Below are 20,935 nucleotides of genomic sequence, written 5' to 3' on the forward strand. Positions count from 1 at the left end.
ACAGGAAGCAGCATTCGTCTTATGAATGGGAAAATATTCACAGTCAGTAGCTAGAGACATGAAATTGGGCCTGATGGAAGAATACATACTTTTAAGGTGCATTGTATGTATATTTTTTTTTCTTAAGTTTATTTTATTTTTGTTGGGGGAGGAAGAGAAAAAGAATCCCAAGCAGGCTCTACACCGTCAGTGCAGAGCCCAATGTGGGACTTGAACTCATGAGCCGTAAGATCATGACGTGGCCCAAAGTTGGATGCTTAACCGACTGAGCCACCCAGGTGCCCTGCATCGTACCTATTTCACCTGCTTTTACAATAATTTATAGTAATAGTTATTGCTGCCCATGACCTTGCCAGCATCTGGTACCAGTGATGGAATTAGGGGAGCATTACCCCTTAAAGACATATTGACCAACAGAGTAAGAACTTGAACAGGAATTAGGGTATGTAGAAATTGCATGGCTTTTACTGCTAAAGAATGAAATTCCATGGGTCGGAAAGGAAATTCGTTTTCCACACTCTCAGCTACTCAACTGACCATGCACTCTGCCGCTTTCTTGGTGGGAGAAATGACCTCTCATCTCTAAATGAATGGTCTCTATAAATAAGGTGGTCAGCGTTGATCCTGGACTCCAGTCGGTCTGGACTTTGCATAATGAGCTGCGCATGTGAGCAAAATGCAGGCCCGCGGATGGCCCGCTCCTGCTTCAGCGACCACGTCCTAGTCACCTGGAAGACTGACCATGGGGAAGTCTGATGGGAGTTGGCTGGAAACAAAGTTACATCTCCTGGAAAATCTGAAAATGGATCGAGTGCTGTAGGTACAGTGTAAACGACCAACGCGGAGTGTTGAAGATTAGCCAAATGAATCGCATGTAATGAGTGCATTGTGTAGATGCAGATTGATAATTCATTGTGTTTGGAAGACTTCCCTTCAGTAAATTGTGTTACCAGTTGCAAATTCCTATTTATTTTCTTTGTGCAAAATTCCTACCTCCCTTCCATCCAAGTTATTGTAAGTGATCAATTGGAGTGATATTTCATGATAAGAGCACTGAAAGCCAGAACTTGGGGTTCAAATCCTACCACTTTGAATCTGTGGAACTTAAAACTAGTCTAGACTGTTTACGTAAGCTCTCCAGAACTCTGCTTTTTTACCTATAGAATGGGAATGCTAAAGAGGGTTGCTGTGCGATAGAATGGACGTAAAGGGACTTTGTTGAAGATACACTTCCTATGTACGTGGTTGTGGCGCAGGTATTGATTTCATACAGGTGAGGGCTTAGCCTTGCTGTTCAAGAATTTTAATGATGGGGGGGCGCCTGGGTGGCTTAGTCGGTTAAGCGTCCAACTTTCGCTTAGGTCATGATCTCGCGGTTCGTGGGNTCAGTCAGTTAAGCGTCCAACTCTTGATTTCTGCCCAGGTCCTGATCCCATGGTTCCTGACATCCAGCCCCACTAGCTTGTTCCCTTTTTGAGATTGTCTCTCTGCCCCTCCCCTGCATGTATGCTCACTCTCGCATGCTCTCTCTCTCTTTCTCAAATAAACATTTAAAGAAAAAATAATTTTAATGATGGAGGGGTGCCTGGCTGGCTCAGTCAGTAGAACGTGTAACTCTTGATATTAGGGTTGTGACTTCAAGCCCCACGTTGGGCATAGACATTATTTTAAAACAAAATCTTAAAAAAAAAAAAAAAAAGAACTTGGGGCACCAGGGTGGCTCAGTCACTTAAGCATCTGACTCTTGATTTCTGCTAGGGACATGATCTCACGGTTCATGAGTTTGAGACCCATGTCAGGCTCTGTGCTGGCGGCATGAAACTTGCTTGGGATTCTCTCCCTCTCTCTCTCTCTCTACTCCTCCCCTTCTCTCTTTCTCCTTCTCTCTCAAAATAAATAAATATTCAAAAAAAAAAAGAATTCTAATGATGAAAACAGCTGATAGGTGCCTTCATTCTAAATTAAAAGATTATACTTTGACAACTATATTTGTGTTAAACATCAGAACACACAGGGTGCCTGGGTGGCTCAGCTGGTTGAGCATTCAACTCTTCATTTCTGCCCAGGTTATGATCCCAGGGTTCATGAGTTTGAGCCCTGCATAGGGTCCTGTGCTGACAGTTCAGAGCCTGCTTGGGATTCTTTCTCTCTCTCTCTTTCTCTCTCAAAATAGATAAATACAACATTAAAAAAAAAATCAGAACACACAGAAGCAGCTTACTGTACACTGAAAGGCGGGAATTAGAGTAACTTAGAAGACTCTCTCACCTTTGTATCAAGATTGCTCAACCTCGGTTCTGTTGACGTTTGTGACAGGAAAATCTTTGCTTGCTGGAGACGTTTTTGTGTTGTGGGGTGTTGAGCGGTACCGCGGGCGTCTACCCATTAAATGCTAGGAGCACCCCCCACACACACACACCCCACTTGTGACATTGTGACAGCCAGTACTATCTGTGGACATTGCCCCTGGAACAGATGGCCCTCAGGGGGGCAAAATTGTCTGCTATTGAATAAAATCTCTCCTGTGAACATGCTCTACGTCTATAATTTTAATGCCATTTTAAAAACACAAAATGTACCCAGCAGAGTTGAAAACTTCTTCCGTACTGAAGCCCGCACACGATGAGTAGCAGCTTTCTTCATCATTGCCAAATCTCAGAAGTGACCAAGGCGAGGTGCCCTTGAGTAGTGAATGGGCACGTAAAACCGTGGTCCATCTAGACCGTAGAGTAGTCTTCGGTGCTGAAAGGAAATGAGCTGTCAGGCCACGAAAAGATACGGAAGAACCTTAAACGCACATTACCAAGTGCAAGAAGCACATCAGGCAAGGCTGTGTACTGTAGGACTTCAATTCTGTGACATTTTGGGAGAGGAAACATTGCAGACACAGCAAAGACCAGTGGTTGCCAGGGGTTGGAGGGGCAGGATATGAAGTCGGAGCACGGAGGACTGTTAGGGACCCCGTAGTGATGGGCGTGTGTCCCTGTACGTGCGCCTCGGTCCACAGAACGCACCCCAGCAGGATGGAGCCCTCGTGTAAAGTGTGCACTCTGGATGATGACGACATGTCCGCCTAGGTTCATCTGTGGTAGCAAATGTGTCCCCTCCCGTGGGGGGTGTTGGTAGTGGCGTAGGCTGCTCATGAGTGAGGGCAGTGGCCATTTGAGAACTCACTAACCTCTGCTCAGTTTCGCTGTGAACCTAAAACTACTCTAAAAACAGAAGTTTATTCAAATATAATACTTTAGGGGCACCTGGGTGGCTCATTTGGTTAAGTATCCGACATCGGCACAGGTCATGATCTCGCAGTTTGTGGGTTCGAGCCTTGCATCGGGCTCTGTGCTGACAGCTAGCTCAGAGCCTAGAGCCTGCTTCACATTCTGTGTCTCCCTCCTTCTCTGACTCTCCCCTGCTCACGCGCTCTCTCTCTCTCTCTCAGAAATAAGTAAAACATTAAAAATAATAGTAATAATGAAATAAATATAATACTTTATTTTTCACTATTTTTTAAATGTTTATTTTTGAGAGAGAGAGAGGGAGAGTGTGTGCACGAGAGGTGGGAGGGGCAGAGAGAGAAGAAGACATAGAATCCAAAGCAGGCTCCGGGCTCTGAGCCGTCAGCACAGAGCCTGATGCAAGTCTCGAACCCGCGAACTGTGAGATCATGACCTCAGCCAAGGTTGGGCACTCAGCCAACTGACTGAGCCACCCCAATGCCCCTACTGAGCCACCCCCATGGCCCCTACATATAATATATTTTTTAAATGTTTATTTTTGAGAGGGTGCTTGTGTGGGTGGGGGAGAGGCAGAGAGAGAGGGAGACACAGAATCCAAAGCAAGCTCCAGACTCCGCACTGACAGCAGAGAGTCTGATGTGGGGCTTGAACTCATGAACCACGAGATCATGACCTGAGCCGGAGCTGGATCCTCAACTGAGTGAGCCCCTCAGATGCTCCTAAATAGAATCATTTTTAAGGGCAGAATAAAGATGGCATTTCAAAACTCATTATATTGTTCTGTTTACCTTCCTACGGCTGTCTCACCCATGAAAGAATTGGGGAGTTTGAACGGAACTTTGTGCACTTGGGTCCTGAAATCAGCGTGTCAGTGCGATGTGACATTTGCACCAAGGTCCCAAGGGTCCCTGGTGGCAGCTGTGTGAAAGGCCCCGGGGATCGGAGACGCATGCTCTGTCCACGGCACCCTCAAGCCCTCTGCCCATCGCTGTGCTGCTTCTCTGTGACAGAGCACAGACCCACTTTCCTTCTGAAATAAGCACTTCGTTCTCCACGTGCTGACTGGTCACCCCGACGAGGTGAGTGGGCTGTTGAGATGCAGTAACGAGTCATGAGCACACAGCTTCATCTGTCCAGTGTGACAGTGCTCTGAGGCAGGGGTGCGGCAGACACTGCCTGTAGGCCAGCCCAGCACAAGGCCTACTTTGGCAGATAAAGTTTTATTGAAAGGGCCCTGCCCCTGCCTCTTTGCATTTTGCCAGTTCCTGCCTCAGAGTGCCCGACTCAGTGAGTAGCTGTGGCAGGGCTCAAGTCACCAGCCTTTTGCAGGGCAGGTGTGCTTGCCTCTGCTGTGGTCCTGGAATTGCCCCTCGGTGGCCGTGCTACATAGGTCTCCCAACTTTCACGCTCAGTTTTCGGAAAGGGGCGGGTGGGGGCACCCAGGTGGCTCAGTTGGTTAAGCATCCGACTTAGGCCCAGGTCATGATCTCACAGTTCATGGGTTTGAGCCCTGCGTCAGGCTCTGTGCTAACAGCTCAGAGCCTAGAGCCTGTCTTTGGATTCTATGTCTCCCTCTCTCTGACCCTCCCCTGCTCATGCTGTCTCTGTCTCTATCTCTCTCTCTCTCAGAAATAAATAAAACCTTAAAAAAAAGAAAGAAAAGGGGCGGGTGGTCAGTGGAGGAGCCTGTCTGCACAAATGATAGAGGACACCGAGAACATTCCTCGTTAAGTGCTCCGGGGAGTTCCCTGTGTTTCCTAGGTGCAGCATTTACAGAATCTGGACCAGCGTATGGTTGGTAAAATGCCCGGCTTGTGCACTTTTTCGTCGAAGATACACACCACCGTTTTCTCGGATTTTATTTTTCTTGTATGCTTTTTTTTTTTAATGTTTTATTTATTTCTAGGAGAGAGAGAGAGAGACAGCGTGAGCAGGGGAGGGTCAGACAGAGAGGGAGTGACAGACTCTGAAACAGGCTCCAGGCTCTGAGCTGGCAGTCAGCACAGAGCCCGATGCGGGGCTCGAACCCACGAACCGCGAGATCATGACCTGAGCTGAAGTCGGACGCTTAACCGACTAAGCCACCCAGGCGCCACCGTTTTCTCGGATTTTAAAACAAAGTGTTGGGGCACCTGGGTGGCTCAGTCGGTTAAGCGTCCGACTTCAGCTCAGGTCATGATCTCATGGTTCATGGGTTCGAGCCCCATGTCGGGCTCCGTGCTGACAGCTCCCAGCCTGGAACCTGCTTCTGATTCCATGTCTCCCTCGCTCTCTGCCCCTCCCCTCGTCACACTTGTGCACTCTCGCTCTCTCTCAAAAATAAACATTTTTTAAAAAGACAATATATATCAAAATCTATGGCCAACTGTAATGTGTACACGTACATGCGTACATATACTCATAGAATATATACTTCTCCAAAGTGGCTTTGTTACCGACAGTGTGGTTTGATCTTGCTTTTGGATCCAGTCCCACAATCGGCCTTTTAATCACAATGGTTACACCATTTACCGCTGGCTTTTTGTTTTCCATGTGTACCATTCTGTGTTTCCGTTTTCCTCTCTTCCTGCATATGTTTGCATAAATTGACAATTTTTTGTGTATGATTCTGCTTTATTATTAGCTCTTCAGCTATACTTCCGATTTAATTTTTAGAGTAGTGTTCCAATGCTTGCCATGTCCGTCTCTAATTCGGGGCAGTCTGGTGCTCACTTGGGCGGCACGTGCCCTAATTTGGCACAGTTTGTATTTGCACATCCTGGACATGGACCTAACAGCAGTGTACTTCCATTCTTCTTCCGTCTTTACTTCTTGGTACTCCTGGTGTTGAACATCTTACTTTCATAGGGTGAAAAAAGCACAATACAGGGGCCCCTGAGTGTCTCAGTCGGTGAAGCGTCCCAGTTCAACTCAGGTCATGGTCTCACAGCTTAGGAGTTCGAGGCCCACGTCAGGCTCTGTGCTGATAGCTCAGAGACTGGAGCCTGCTTCGGATTCTGTGGCTTCCTCTCACTCTCTGCCCCTCCCCGACTAGTACTCTGTCTCTTCTCTCTCAAAAATAAATAAAAACATTTTTTAAAAAACCCCACAATACAGTTATTAATTTTGCACTAAGCAATTATATGGAAAAGGAATTTTATTGTTTTTTTTTTAAATGTTTATTTGAGAGAGAGCACGAGCAGAGGAGCAGAGGGAGGGGGAGACACAGAATCTGAAGCAGGCTCTAGGCTCTGTGCTGACAGCTCAGCACATGGGGACTTGAACCCATGAACCATGAGACCTGAGATGTTTAGCCGACTGACCAACCCACACGCCCCTAGAAATTTTAAAATGAGAAGACAATATGGAGGTAAAAAAAATTTTTTTAAAGTTTTACTCATTTATTTTGAGAGAGAGAAGGAGAGAGAGAATCCCAAATAGGCTCCACACTGTGTGGGCAGGGCTCAAACCCAGGAACCCAGAGAGCATGACTTGAGCCGAAATCAAGAGTCAGGTGTGAGCCACCCAGGTGCCCCAGAAGAAAATACTTTCATAGTTACCATTTGTGCCACTCATCATTCCTTTGCACAAATCCAGATGTTCATCTGAGCTCTTTTTCCTTCCCCTCAAAGCACATCCATTAATTTTTCTTAGAGGACAGGCGTATTGGCAGTGAATTCTCTTTGCATTTGTTTGTCTGGAAGTCTTTTTTGTCTTCCTATTTAAAAGCTGTTTTGTCTGAGAGTAGAATTTTTAGTTGACACATTGTTTCAGCACTCTAAAGATTTCATTCCATTGTTTTCTGGCTCACATCCTATTTGACAACAAGTCCAAGTCCATGGGTTTTGGTGTCTTCCCCTCTGTTTGTAATTTGTGGGTTTTTTTGCTCTCTGGTTGTTTTTAAGAGTTTCTTTTTACTGCACATTTTCAGGAAATGGTGTCTTGTCAGCATTTTCTCTGAAGATTATCCTGCTTGGTGTTTATTCAGCTTTCTGGACCTGTTTTACCTGTTTTTAACCTATAATTTCCCCAGACTTACTCGATCTTGGAAACTGTTTTATGTAACACATTGCAGTCACATCTAAGAACTGGTGTTTTATGAATAAACACTAAAACGAACCCTCCCCCCGGTTAGGGCAACGTGAAAGTCACTGGTTTTTAGTTTTCCATGTTTGTGACTCTGTCCTGTCTGCTTGGACCATGGAGAATGGCCTTCAGCAGAAAGCCCCAGACTTGTCCCTGGTCCTTCTGCACAGGGTACAGACATTATTACTCGTGAGACGGGTATCAGCCTTGAGTGGCCAGCCGCAGCTGGTGCGGCTTTGTAGGCACACTTCCACAGTAACCGTATTTCCCATCTCAAATATGGGTCAGAAATTTTGACCAGGCTTCTCACATCTGCACCATGATGATCACTGAGTGGTTAATGTGCACCGCTGGAGAAGCAATGGATGGTGAAGGTTACCGCACCGCCTGTAGGTTGCAAGACTAAAGTGTGAACTCCAAAAACGTTCAGACTAAATATTTTCTAGACATTGGACAACAAATACTGTCATTTAACTGTGCAACCTGTTTTTACTTTTACTAAGTTTGTTTATTTTGAGAGAGAGAGCAGGAGTGTGTGCAAGCAGGGGAGGGGCAGAGGGAGAGAGGGAGAGGGAGAGAATCCCAAGCGGACTCCGCGCTGTCAGTGCAGAGCCCAACGCCTGGCACGGGGCTCAAACCCACGAACTGAGAGATCATGACCTGAGCCAAGGTCGGATGCTCAACTGAGTCACCCAGGCGCCCCTGCAGACTTTTTTTTTTCTTTTTTAAATATTTTTTTTTATTTCTAGGAGAGAGAGAGAGACAGTGTGAGCAGGGGAGGGTCAGAGAGAGAGGGAGTCACAGACTGAAACAGGCTCCAGGCTGGTAGTCAGCACAGAGCCCAATGCGGGGCTCGAACCCACGAACCGCGAGATCATGACCTAAGCGAAAGTCGGACGCTTAACCGACTGAGCCACCCAGGCGCCCCCCCTGCAGACTATTTTTAAAAGAAAAACCTGTTGGGGCGCCTGGGTGGCTCAGTCGGTTAAGCTCCTGACTTCTGCTCAGGTCATGATCTCACGGTTTGTGGGTTTGGTTCGTCGGTTCGAGCTCCTGTTCAGGCTCTGTGCTGACAGCTCAGAGCCTGGATCCTGCTTTGGATTCTGGGTCTCCATTTCTCTCTGTCCCTCCCCTGCTCACACTCTGTCTCTCTCTTCTTCAAAAATAAACAAACGTAAAAAAAAATTAAAAAAGAAAAGCCTTTTAAGATGGTTCTTGTTTTTTTAACTTAATGTGTTTATCATATATAAACTGTTTTTTTGAAGACTGTCAGGTTAGGCCGTTGGGATTTGTATAGAAAATTACCAGTCTTTATCACTAACAATACACAAAAGTTTTTCTGGGTCGTAACCATAACTTTAAAAGGGAAGGCATCCCTTTGGGTTCTCGCTTTGGGTTTATGTATAAACAGAGACATACACATTTACTTACAGTGGCAAGAATTAATCCACCTGAATTAAGGGTTTTCCAAAAGTGAGCTTTTTTAAAAAAAAATGAGATAAGATGGGAGGGAATAATGCGTGCATTGTGACTCTTCACTTTTCGGCACCCATTTCCCCAGTTCAGCGAGGAAAAAGAGAAATGGGGATGATGGCCTGATTAATTCCCGGTGGATGAGGCTTATCTAGAACTGGCCTATTTCCTGATACTATTATATTAAAGGTAACATTTATTTTTATCAGACATTACCATCGGGGCACATGTGGCCTTCGTTTGAGTCAGGCCCCGTCATCTTTAGATTTCACACGTCCAGAGTGTATAAAGTGTGCTTTCGTATTTGTATAGGAGAGCACCCAGTCTTCCACCAAGAAGGACAGCCTCGATTTGTTGGGGTGTCTGGTGCCTGGGGTGTTCAGGGTCCGATCCCTGTCTTCTGAACTTGCATGTGGTGGTGAGCCGTGCAGAGAGGGCTCTAGGAGCGTGTGGGCCGTGGGTGTCGTCACCCAGGGGTGCCCGCGTGCAGGGAGGAGCCCTAGAAGCGAGGCTCGAGGATGAAGGGGCTTCCTGCAGGGCCGAGACGCGAGGGAACCGCAACAGCAGAATGGCGTTTCTTGTGTGGGATCATCTGGTGCAACAGGGTCGCGGGGGGTGGGGGGTGGGGCCCTGGGGCACAGCCCTGAGATCACGGTGGGAGATTCCAGCAGGTGGACTTCTTCCATTACTTGATAAAAGATTCAATGAGTTTATAGAGCGTGGAACAGAGCTGGGCAGACAGTAGGTACGATTTTGTGTTAAGTACTATTAGTGTTTTGTAATAACTTCATGAAACCCGGCGTGTCCAATCCGATTGGATGGCGGAACCATTTTCCAGGTGACAGCAAACATGTGCCGACAACCTGGAGACATCGTTCTGACCTGGGCTCCCAGCTCATTTGGTTCTAGGATTTGCTGGAGCAGCTCTGCCCGTCAGCGTCCCCGGTCTGTGGATGACGACGCACATGCACTCGCCAAGGGGGGCCTGGCTCCAGTCAGGAGTCTTTCCCCCCACCCTTCAGGCTCAGCAATGCCAGTGTGACTCAGCTGGCTGGTCCTGGCCCAGGCGCCCCTGACGCTGCAGCAAGGAGGTCACCCGGGGCTGCTGTTATCTGAGAGTTTGACCGGGGCTGGAAGGCTTCCACAGAGCCTTCCACATGAGGCTGGCAGCTGGTGCCAGCTGTCGGTAGGGGGGTCTCTGTCCTGCTCTGTGCTGACCTCTCCAGGGACAGTTAAAAAAAAAAAAAAAACTTCATTGACGGGGTACGTGGGAAGCTGTTGATTGAACATCCAACTTTGGCTCAGGTCGTGATCTGTTTGTGAGATCGATCGGGCTTCACCCTGACAATGCAGAGCCTGCTCGGGATTCTCTCTTTCCCTCTCTCTCTCCCCCTCTCCCACTTGCTCTGTGTCTTAAAAGAAATTAAAAAAAAAAAAAAAAAAAAAAATTTTTGGNCTTTGACTTGGTGCTCCATGTGGGCGGTTTGCTTTGTTCTATAAATTTGGGCAACCACGAAGGAGCGTTATGACGATCTATGGAAGCATCCCCTAGAATACTTCTTTCTGAATCTAAGACCTGTCTGAAAGTGTTTCTCACCTCCTAGTATTTCACAGTGAAAATGAGAAGTCGCAAAGAGAGCTCAGCGAGTCTAAAATCTGTTGTGTTAAAGTTTCTCCACCTGGGTTGTTGATGCTTGGGGAGGGTCCATCTTTGGGCAGGGGGGCTGTCCTGTGAGTTGTAGGATGTGCGGCGGCGGCCCTGCCCCTCCCCAGTGGTCATTATTGGACCCCTCCTCTGCTTGTGCCAGCCAAGAGCGTCTCCAGACACTGCTCATCGACATTGGACTGGAAGGCGCTGTCACCCCGGCCAAACCACCGTGTCACAGTGCGGACACGCTGTCATAATTGTGGGCTTTCATTCGGTATCACGAGCCTGGATTCGTAGAAATCTGGGTGTGAACTCTGAGAAGGCCCCCGGGCGGACAGCTGTTGTCATGTGGCATCTATGGGTCTGCCCTGAAACGTGAGCAAGCCTGAACTCAGAACTTCCAGGGCTGAACCTGGGACAGCGGGGGACAGGCGGCGGCAAGATGAAACAAAGCCCGTTCCTCTGATCACCCGACACTTTGCTAAGCTCCTGAACAGGAGAGTCATCTGCTTTGCTCCGAGTAGAGGAATCCTGTGTGGCTCTTCTTCGTGGCGTTTGCTGTGCAGAGCCACCGGGCAGCTGCAGCCGGAGTGCTGGTGGGCCGGCTCCCTGTGTAGACCGCCCTGCCTGCCCCCACTTGGAGCATCAGCTCCCGTCCCCAGGCCCCATGCTTGCTTAGCTCCACCTCTGCCCGTCCCGCAGCCTCTGTCAGTCCTGGAGAAGATGAGGCTCCAGCACAGGAGGAAAATGGCAAAATGATGGAGGGCAGTTCTCCTCCTAGGCATACGTCCCAGGGGTTGGAAAAGAGAGGCTCAAACACTTGCATGTAAATGTGCAGAGCGGCACCATTCGCAGGAGCCAGGGTGCCTTCGGCTGATGGACGGATGAATGAAACCAAGCTCATCCGTGCAGTAGGTTCCTGTTTGGCCACAAAAAGGCATGAAGTATACAGGCTGCATCACGACTGAACCTTGAAAACATTAGGCTGAGTGAAAGATGACCCACGCAAAGGGTGTCGTTTCTTCCAGTTATGTGAAATGCTCGGAATGGGCAAATCCAGAGAGACCGGAGGTAGATGGAGGCTGTTGCGAGAGCCGGGAGAGGGAGTGTGCAGAGAGGGACTGCTCAGGGAGAATGAGGTTTCCTTTGGGAGCCAGGGGGAGCTTTTGGGACAGGACAACGTGGATGTTTGCACACCATTGTGACCATCCTGAGGCTTTATCCCTCCTACGTGGACGGCCTGCCCATGCCTTGCCAAGAGCTGAGGAGCAACCAGAAAATTGTGCGGTGCTTTTCGTGTTTATTGTTACCTTGGAGAGTAAAGTACCTATTGCACTTGTGAAAATCATTGGCATTTTGCACACAGACTTCGCAGTATGTGAACCTTTTTGCCCGAACTGCTTATGGGTAATGGTTCTGTGGGTACCAATAATGGGAAATCAGTGACGATTGGGTATTAGAAGATTGGATTTATCATCTTAATTTACTGTTTCTGTCAGTAAACTAATTAATTTTGACTTGTTGCATAAGCAGAAGAGTGTTATTAACCAGTCATATTTTCCCTTTTGTGCATGTTTGTAACACACAGATGATGTTAATTACACTTCCTGAATCTCACAACATATATAAAGGGTAGTCTTCAATTCTAAGACACTAATTTGTGACTTACCATCTGCTTTGGACCAAAGAATAAGAATTTGATTCTTAAAGGTTTTTCTGAACAGCTTGTAATAAGAGCTGTTTATATATTAATTACTTATTGAATTATTATGGATTTTAACGTTTTAATTTTCGAGCAATTTGGGGCTTATTGTGCTGACATCTGCTCATATTTTGATACTTTGTGGTATTTAGCAAGTGCATCATAAGGCTGGTTTTTTCCCCCTGTGATAATTTACAACTCAGTCCCAAAACTAGTAATTAGGTTTCTGCTTCAGGTACTCTAAGGAGTATGGTCCTCTTTTATCTCTACTTCAGAAGGTGTTTCAGAATGAAATGTATTTATATCTTATAAGCAAAATAGTATTCCTTTATGCCTGCATCACGCTGGGGAATAATTTCTATTCAAAGAGTTGTAAGGGGATTTTGTTTGAATCTCAGGTTTCTTCAGTGACAGGTGTTTTGTTTTGTTTTGTTTTGTGAGAGACAGGGTGAGTGTGAGCAGGGGCGAGGCAGAGAGAGAGAGAGAATGCTAAGTAGGGGCCACGCTGAGCGTAGACTGACTCAGGGTGTGATTTTCCAGCCACGAGATCACCACCTGAGCCGAAGCCAAGTGGTGGATGCTCAACTGACTGAGACACCCAGGTGCCCCCTGTGGTAGATTTTTAAAACTTGCCCTCAGTATTACTTTTATCTTCTATATCCTTATGATTTTTTTTAAATGTTCTGTAATGAAACTTAAGGGCCTATGAACCTACCTATAAAATCGTTTTAACCTCCTTTCTTTCATGAGCATACCTATAAGCATGACTCAGTGGGACTAATTTACTTGAATTTCCTTAAAACATTTTACGAGGTTCTGCGTTCACTAATAAGAAACACCATTACTCATAGCTTTACTTGTGGAAGTGAATTATATTAACCCTGGCACCTTTTTATTATCACTTAAGGTGATTGAACCAGAATTTAGAGAAAATAGCGGGCAGTTAATTTCCTTAGATTTTGAGCTTATAGACAATAGTAGGTAATTTCAATGTAGGGGGCTGGGTTCATTCACAACCAAAGAAATGTTATGAGGAAGAAGGTAAGTATTGTTCAGTAAGTTCTGGATGATTGCATAGTGTTTATATTGACTGAAAAGTAAAAACAAGATTTTGATACCAAAGTTCCCTTGTGAACACCTGGCTTCTTGAGAAGCCCAAATGGCGGCGTTCACATGAAATTGAAATGTATGGAAACAGTAACGGATATGTTGAGATGCATTGATTCCTTGCCTTTCTTTTGCTTTACTTTAGGAAAGCCAAAGGGGAAAAAAGATTCTTTTTTTTGTTGTTTTTTAATTTTTTTAGTGTTTATTCTTAAGAGAGAGTGTGTGAGCAGGGGAAGGACAGAGAGAGAGGGAGATAGAGAATCCAAAGCAGGCTCCAGGCTCTGAGCTGTCAGCACAGAACCCAACGCAGGGCTCAAACCCATGAACTGCGAGATCTTGACCTGAGCTGAAGTCAGACGCTTAACCAACTGAGCCCCCTGTGCGCCCTGGCGGGGAAAACAGATTGTAGCGTTCATGTGTGGTGATAAGAACAGGATACTGGAGGGTGTATGTATATCCACAGGGACCTGCATGCAAGACCATTATAAACATTAGCACGAGCAGTGTCTATAAAGTTTCTTTAAGTCATGTTTTCTTCTCTTAGAGGTGTGCACAGTTTAGTTTCTTGATTGCATAAGACACAGTTCCTAAATCAAAGGTATTTCAAACAGGCATTGGTTATTATTAAAGGAGAGCAGTAGCATTGCCTGAACGAAACTATTTCCTTCGAGACTTCTTCCAGGATGTCTGCCCATACCGTATCAACCAGCCATTCTCATTTCTCCTCTTTTGCTTTGCAAGTAAAAATGTATGGTTGGTGTTAAAGTGGAAGATGGAGGTTATGACATCATAAAATGTGTTTCTTTTGAGCTGAGATTTAAAAGGGAAGCAATGTCACTGATTTGAAAAAGAAAACAAAAAAGAAGTAGAGGCCAGAGATGAATCATTTCCAGAGAATTTTAGGTTGTTTCTTCAAATCTTTTCCTTTCTCACCTGGCAGGTCCTGGCGGACAGTTGGCAGTGTGTCTGATCGGATGCTGAGGAGCTCACTGGTCCTGAGGTCTACACATGAAGTCACCGTAAAGGTAAGCAGTCCACACGGGGCTGGGCCTTGGTCCCTGCAGCCGAAGCCCCCCCGGAGAAGTGGAAGTGCCTCTTGCTGAAACTGGACACCTTCTGTTCTCAAATGACATGTTGTCAAGTTGCGGGGGTTTCTCGTTGCTGACCTCGAAAGGAGTAGACAGAACACCACGAAATTGTTCTGGGCTATATGGTTAATTCTAAATGATGAATTCGCCTTTAATTGCCTTCTACGAATTTTGGACACCGAACCAGCTATTCCAAACTTTCCTGGGTCTTTCCCGGAGAGCATGACCCCCTCTAAAACAAGCTCCTCTTGTCAACATTGGGAATTAAGCCAGACAATTGATAATCAGGCACATGGGTATACAATTTTGTCTCCTGTATCTTAATTTTGTGCTTTGTTGGTTTATATTTTTTAAGATTGTTTATTTTTATTTTTATTTACTAAAAAATTTTTAATGATTATTTAGTTTTGAGAGAGAGAGAAACAGAGTGTGAACAGTGGAGGGGCAGAGAGAGAGGGAGACACAGAATCCAAAGCAGGCTCCAGTCTCTGAGCTGTCAGCACAGAGCCCGATGAGGGGCTCGAACACATAAACCATGAGATCATGACCTGAGCCGAAGTCAGATGCTCAACCAACTGAGCCACCCAGGCACCCCTAATGTAAGATTCTTACTGCGGTATTTTTGTTTAAAACCAAGTATGTGAAATTTTTTAACCAAGTAAACATGTAAGAATCTTTAAAAAAAAAAGTTTTAATATATTTATTTATTATTATTGTTTTAAGCATTTATTTTTGAGAGAGGGAGAGAGAGAGAGAGAGACAGGGCACGAGTGGGAGAGGGGTAGAGAGAGGGAGACACAGAATCTGAAGCAGGCTCCAGGCTCTGAGCTGTCAGCACAGAACCTGACCCGGGGCTCGAACACATAAACCATGAGATCATGACCTGAGCCGAAGTCGGACACTCAACTGACTGAGCCACCAGGCGCCCCTTAATATTTTCTAAATGTTTATTTTTTTTGAGAGAGAGGGAGCACATGTGCGGATGAGTGGGGGAGGGACAGAGGATCCATGAGATCATGACGTGAGCCAGAGTAGGACAGTTGACTGACTGAGCCACCCAGGAGCCCCTAAATGTGTAAGAATCTTGATATTTTACTCAAATATTTGAAAAATAAGAACAAGAATTTGTAGGGGCACCCAGGTGGGTTATCTGGTTAAGCATCCAACTCTTGGTTACCAACTCTTGGTTTCAGCTCAGATCATGATCTCGAGGTTCATGAGTTGAAGCACCATATGAGGCTCTGCACTGACATTGTGGAGCCTGCTTGGGATTCTCTCTCCCTCTCTCTGCCCCTCTCCCACTTGTAGACACACATGCGCTTTCTCAAAATAAATTTTTAAAAAATTTCCTAAGAGGTTAATTAAGTTGAGTTTGTGATTGGCTGTAATCTAACATATTTTCAGGGTTCATCCATCTTGTAGCACAAATCTTTATGGCTGAAGAATATTCCAGGGTAGGGTTATACCCAGGTGTTTGCTCATCAGTTGGTGACATTTGAGTTGCATTCACCTTTCAGTTATGAATCATGTTGCCCTGAATATTTGTGTACAAATTTTTGTGCAGACATCTGTCTCCACTTCTCCTGGGTGTATGTCAAAGAAGAGAATTGTTAGGCTGTATGGTAACTGTTTAGAATTTTGGTGAACCGCTGGGCTTTTCCATGAGTATTTTTTGAAATGTAAGTGAGTCATCTTCTAAATGTCAGCGGGAAGCTGGGAAAAATCTGTTGGTCATCAGTGTTTTCATTGGGACTTAACTCAGTACTTAGGGAACACAAGCTCCCGTTGAATTGAGCGTACATTGAATTCGCACTGTGTGTGACCCACTGGGGTTGAGCTTTATAGATGACTTTGGGTTCTTGTTTTGGGTGGACTTTGATAATTCACTGTGAAGTTTTTAAGATGGGAATGGTGATTTGGGATTATGGGAGGAAAGACAGTACGTTGAGTACCCTCCACACAGTACCTATGGTGTGGGAGTAAGACTGGGAACCATCTGCAAATCATCTCGCCTTTCTCTCCGTGTTGGGTGCTATGCATCAGAAAGTGAGATCTCATAATAGATTTACCTAATTTCTACACATGTCCTCCTTTGAAAGCCATTCATGTCTCCTTGTGGCAATGCTGTTTCCTGCTCTCACTTTTAATATTTTAATTTTTTTAACTTTTTAATTTATTTATTTATTAAATATTTTTTATTTATTTCTAGGAGAGAGAGAGACAGCGTGAGCAGGGGAGGGTCAGAGAGAGAGGGAGACACAGACTCTGAAATAGGCTGCAGGCTCTGAGCTGTCCGCACAGAGCCCGATGCGGGGCTCGAACCCACGAACCGCGAGATCATGACCTAAGCGAAAGTCGGACGCTTAACCGACTAAGCCACCCAGGTGCCCCACTTTTTAATTTATTTTTGAGAGAGAGAGCAAGAGAACACACATGAGCAGGGGAGGGTCAGAGAGAGGGAGACACAGAAATCTGAAGCAGGCTCCAGGCTCTGAGCTGTCCGCACAGAGCCCGACGGAGGGCTCGAACCCACGAACCGTGAGATCATGACCTGAGCTGAAGTCGGAAGCTTAACCAACTGAGCCACCCGGGCGCCCCAGCTTCTCCCACTTTTAAAGCAGTTGTTTCGTTCATGAGAGGCACCCACGTTTGGGGGCATCGCCTGAGGTAGCAGACAGGCAGCTTTCAGGCTGGGAACAGAGGCAGCATTTTCTGTCAGGGATGAGAGTAAGCGGTTGAGGCTTTAAGGGCCAGCCAGTCTGTGCTACAGCCAGTCAGCCATGCTCTTGTGTAAAAGCAGCTATCGATCATACGTAAATGAACGAACGTGGCTGAGTGCCAATAAAACTTGATTTATGGGCACTGGAATTTGAATGTCCTCTCAATTTCATGGGTCATAAAATACGATTCTTCGGATTTTCTTTTCAACCATTTAAAAATGTAAAACCTCTTTGTAGCTCACCAGCCTGAAGCGGGGAAGGAGCAGGGTGGGGGGCGGGGGTGGCCTGCAGGTTACACCGGCTGACTCATACCTAGAGGAACACACCTGTTTTCTTTCTACCTTTTCTGACCTCTGGTTTTTGAACAGGAGTGCTCCGGAAGTGCGGTGCTGGAGGGCCCGTGGCCGGATTAAGACGATCCTAACTGTGGTTGCTTAGCACAGGCACAGCACATGTGCAGGGAGCTAGGGATTTGGGGTCTTCCAGCATCTTGGCCACTTCTGGAGACATTTTTCAGGGGGCAGGTGATACTGGATCTATGGGCAGAGGCCAGGGATTCTTCTGGACCTCCACAATACTGGGGAGACCCCCCCCTCCACAAGGATTCCGGTGGTCCCAGATGTCAATAGTACTGAGATTTGTAAAGCCCACTCACTATTCCTGTCAGGGCTTTATTTTGTATTTTAAATCTTACCAGCCTTCTTTTTAAATGTTATTTTTGAGAGAGAGAGAGAGCGAGAGAGAGAGAGCGAGAGCGCACACACACAAGCAGGGGAGGGGCAGAGAGAGAGGGAGACACAGAATCCGAAGCAGGCTCCAGGCTCTGAGCTGTCAGCATGGAGCCCGACGCGGGGCTCCAACCCATGAACCATGAGATCGTGACCTGAGCTAAAGTTGGGCGCTCAACCGACTGAGCCACCCGGGCGGACCTAAATCTTACCAACCTTGTGGCTGTGAAAATGTTAAGTTGCAGAGCATTTGATGATACAATTTGGTTCCTACGTTTGCTGACATAAATAGGAGGATTGATGGAGTCTCATCTAATACTTAGGGTCATAATATATTAAGCGTTATTTTATTGTTATTTAAATTGAAACATCAAAAGATCCTATTATATGAAGACTTAGGAGTTCCACATCATGTGAGTGGGTGAGGTGTTACCTGCTTTCATGTTTATAGAGAAAGCCACAGGGTTTATTATTCAGAACTCCAGAGGCCAGTTATAGGAGCCCATGACTCCCTAACACAGGAAGGGGAACTATAAAGGCCAAAATAAATCCTGTGTAAGTGGGTGAAAATCACAGTATGGTAGAGATTGCATAGGCAGCCTGTATGTCTTCCTAAAACTTGTCTGAGGGCCTAGTGTACATCTTAGAGAAGCCGTTTCCAACTTTTCAGTCTTAAAGATAATTAAATTTGTAAATTGATTTACAGATTAATTGGAAGTGTTGGCTTAAAGCAAAGTCATTAGGCAAACAGTACTGTTAGGTCTCCAAGGCAGCCTGCTTTGAAATCCTGGGTGCATACACTTGCATTTTAGTGCAGAGAGAGGGGATAGGAAAGGAAAATTGTAGTGTTTGTCCCACATACATTGTGTGGCTCTTGGGACGCAGTGTCCCGCAAGAAGCAGCAGCAGTTTGCTGTTACTACGTCGAGCACGTTTACGAAAGCTTGTTTCCAGGTCTTCCTCCTGGACAGGCAGAGAGAGGTGCGTGAGCAAACAGTGGCGAGTGCACAGAGTGTGAGACAGGACCCTGTGGCCACTTGGGAGGCACCCAGATGGTTTTGGAGGTAACCTCAAGGACCAAGGACCGGATGCCTTTACTGTCACGTCCACATCTGCCTCTGACGTGCACATGAAGGCCCCTCAAGCCATTCATTCACCCGTAAGGGTGGCCAAGCACAGACGGGACCGTTTCTGAATGCCTTGCCCCTGAGATATTTTGTATTCCGCGAAGAGCAATGTTATGTTTCTAACACAAGAGCCCCTCTTCTCTGCCCACCCCCCCGTCCTGGAACCTCATTTCCTACTTAGAAGTGGAGTCTTTCTCATGCAGATTATTTTTGGAGACTCTGCCAGGGTTTAATTATGTTTTAATGAACGTGAAAGCAGTCCATGTGCAGAGGAGAAAATTTGGAAAATACAACAAGCACACATAGAGATATAAATCTAGCAGAATTCCACCCCCAGGACTAGATGTGAGACTTTTGTGGAGGGTTCTCTTCCATTGGTGTGTGTGGACCTGTGCGTACACATATGTGTGTACGAAACAAAGTTTTTCATCGTGCACGTTTGAAACCTCCTTTTTTAGGGGCGCCTGGGTGGCTTAGTCGGTTAAGCGTCCGACTTTCCCTTAGGTCATGATCTCGCGGTTCGTGGGTTCGAGCCCCGCGTTGGGCTCTGTGCTGACTGCCAGCTCGGAGCCTGGAGCCTGTTTCAGTCTGTGACTCCCTCTCTCTCTGACCCTCCCCTGCTCACGCTGTCTCTCTCTCTCTCTCCTAGAAATAAATAAAACATTAAAAAAAATTAAAAAAAAAAAAACACAACTCCTTTTTTGTACATAACACTGTATCAAGGATGTGTTCCCTGATCATGAAGTATTCATTTAAGGACTTCATCGTACTACCCTGCTTTATTCCCTTTTTTAAATGTTAGTATTGTAGGTAGTAACTCTGGTAATAAAACAATAGTTGTTTGATTCGATTATCATTTTGGGCCATCTGACTGCAAGTAAATAAATAACTGTAAGATTAGTGAAAAATCTTTTCCTTGCAGGAGTATCTTTTATTACTATAAAAGACTATACATATACAAACTGGTAAATGATGGTAAGTCTGTGATAGAAAGCCGCCAAGATGAAACTACTGTTCATATTTTCATGTATTTCCCCCTAGTATTTTCCATGTGTATATTTTCCTGTAATTGGGGTCAAATCGTAAATGCCGTAGTTCATCGAATCGTATTGTCCTTGAACAGTGAAGAATTTCATCAGCTACATGTTGGCTTACTTACAGTTACATGGGAGAAAGGGGTCATGCCAAGTGGTAAGTTAAGACAAGCCTGTTTCATCTTCAACATAAGCTGGTCCCCAAACAGAGTTTAGAAAAGGATTATATGTAAATGTTAATACATGCATTAAAGATTTGGGGCGCCTGGATGACCTTGTCAGTTAAGCATCCGACTTCGGCTCAAGTCATTGATTTCATGGTCCGCAAATTCAAGTCCCATGTTGGGCTCTGTAGTGATGACTCAGTCTGGAGCCTGGTTCGAATTCTGCGTCTCCCTGTCTCTGCTCCTCTGTCTCTCTCTCTCTCTCAAAAATATACAAACATTTAAAAAAATTTTTTAACAAAAAAATTTCCTCTTAAACTGACCACACTGATTGTGAAATAAAAGTAAACCCAGTTCCCGTTTGAAGGGAGAAGAACGTCACAGGGAAAGCCAACAGGGAGGTAAGACCCAGTACGTTGAAGCCAGAATGTCCATGAAGAAACACAGAAAGTGCCTTTTGTACGATGAGGTCATCACTAACAGGTCTTCCAGCAGCTCTGGCTCTCAGTCTTCAGGCTGTAGGAAGACAGGTCCCAGAGACATGAGCCTTTTCCAGAAGATTACTTTAACCCAGTGGATTCTTCCAGCATCCACACCAGCAGGCTAATAGGGATGAGAAATGAGACAAGCTTTTCTTCCATCCCTGGAGAACAAGGGCTGCTTTAAAAGATTTTAGGAGAATATTTCATAATGGGGCAGATTGTTAACAGAGAAACTTTCCCCTGTGATGGTAGCAGATTGGGACCTCATTTCGTCCATTAATGCGAGTGTGCTCTGCGGTCTGTCTGGGGACCAGGCTCCGTCCTGTCGGCAAGGCGCTGGCCCTTTCTGCCTTGAAGTGCCA

At 45.9% G+C, this 20,935-nt stretch overlaps 1 long non-coding RNA gene across 1 annotated transcript in view; it reads left to right on the forward strand.

Annotated features, from left to right (window-relative positions):
- The window catches only part of LOC144223932 (uncharacterized), a 170,873-nt gene that overhangs the window by 143,755 nt on the left and 6,183 nt on the right, over positions 1-20,935 (forward strand). The window contains exon 3 of the long non-coding RNA XR_013332881.1: positions 14,172-14,256. This is a non-coding gene — a long non-coding RNA (uncharacterized LOC144223932). The remainder of the gene's footprint in view (positions 1-14,171; positions 14,257-20,935) is intronic.

The sequence above is a fragment of the Crocuta crocuta genome, unplaced genomic scaffold (assembly GCF_008692635.1).
Source record: "Crocuta crocuta isolate KB4526 unplaced genomic scaffold, BGI_CrCroc_1.0 scaffold221, whole genome shotgun sequence".
NCBI classification, from domain to species: Eukaryota; Metazoa; Chordata; class Mammalia; order Carnivora; family Hyaenidae; genus Crocuta; species Crocuta crocuta.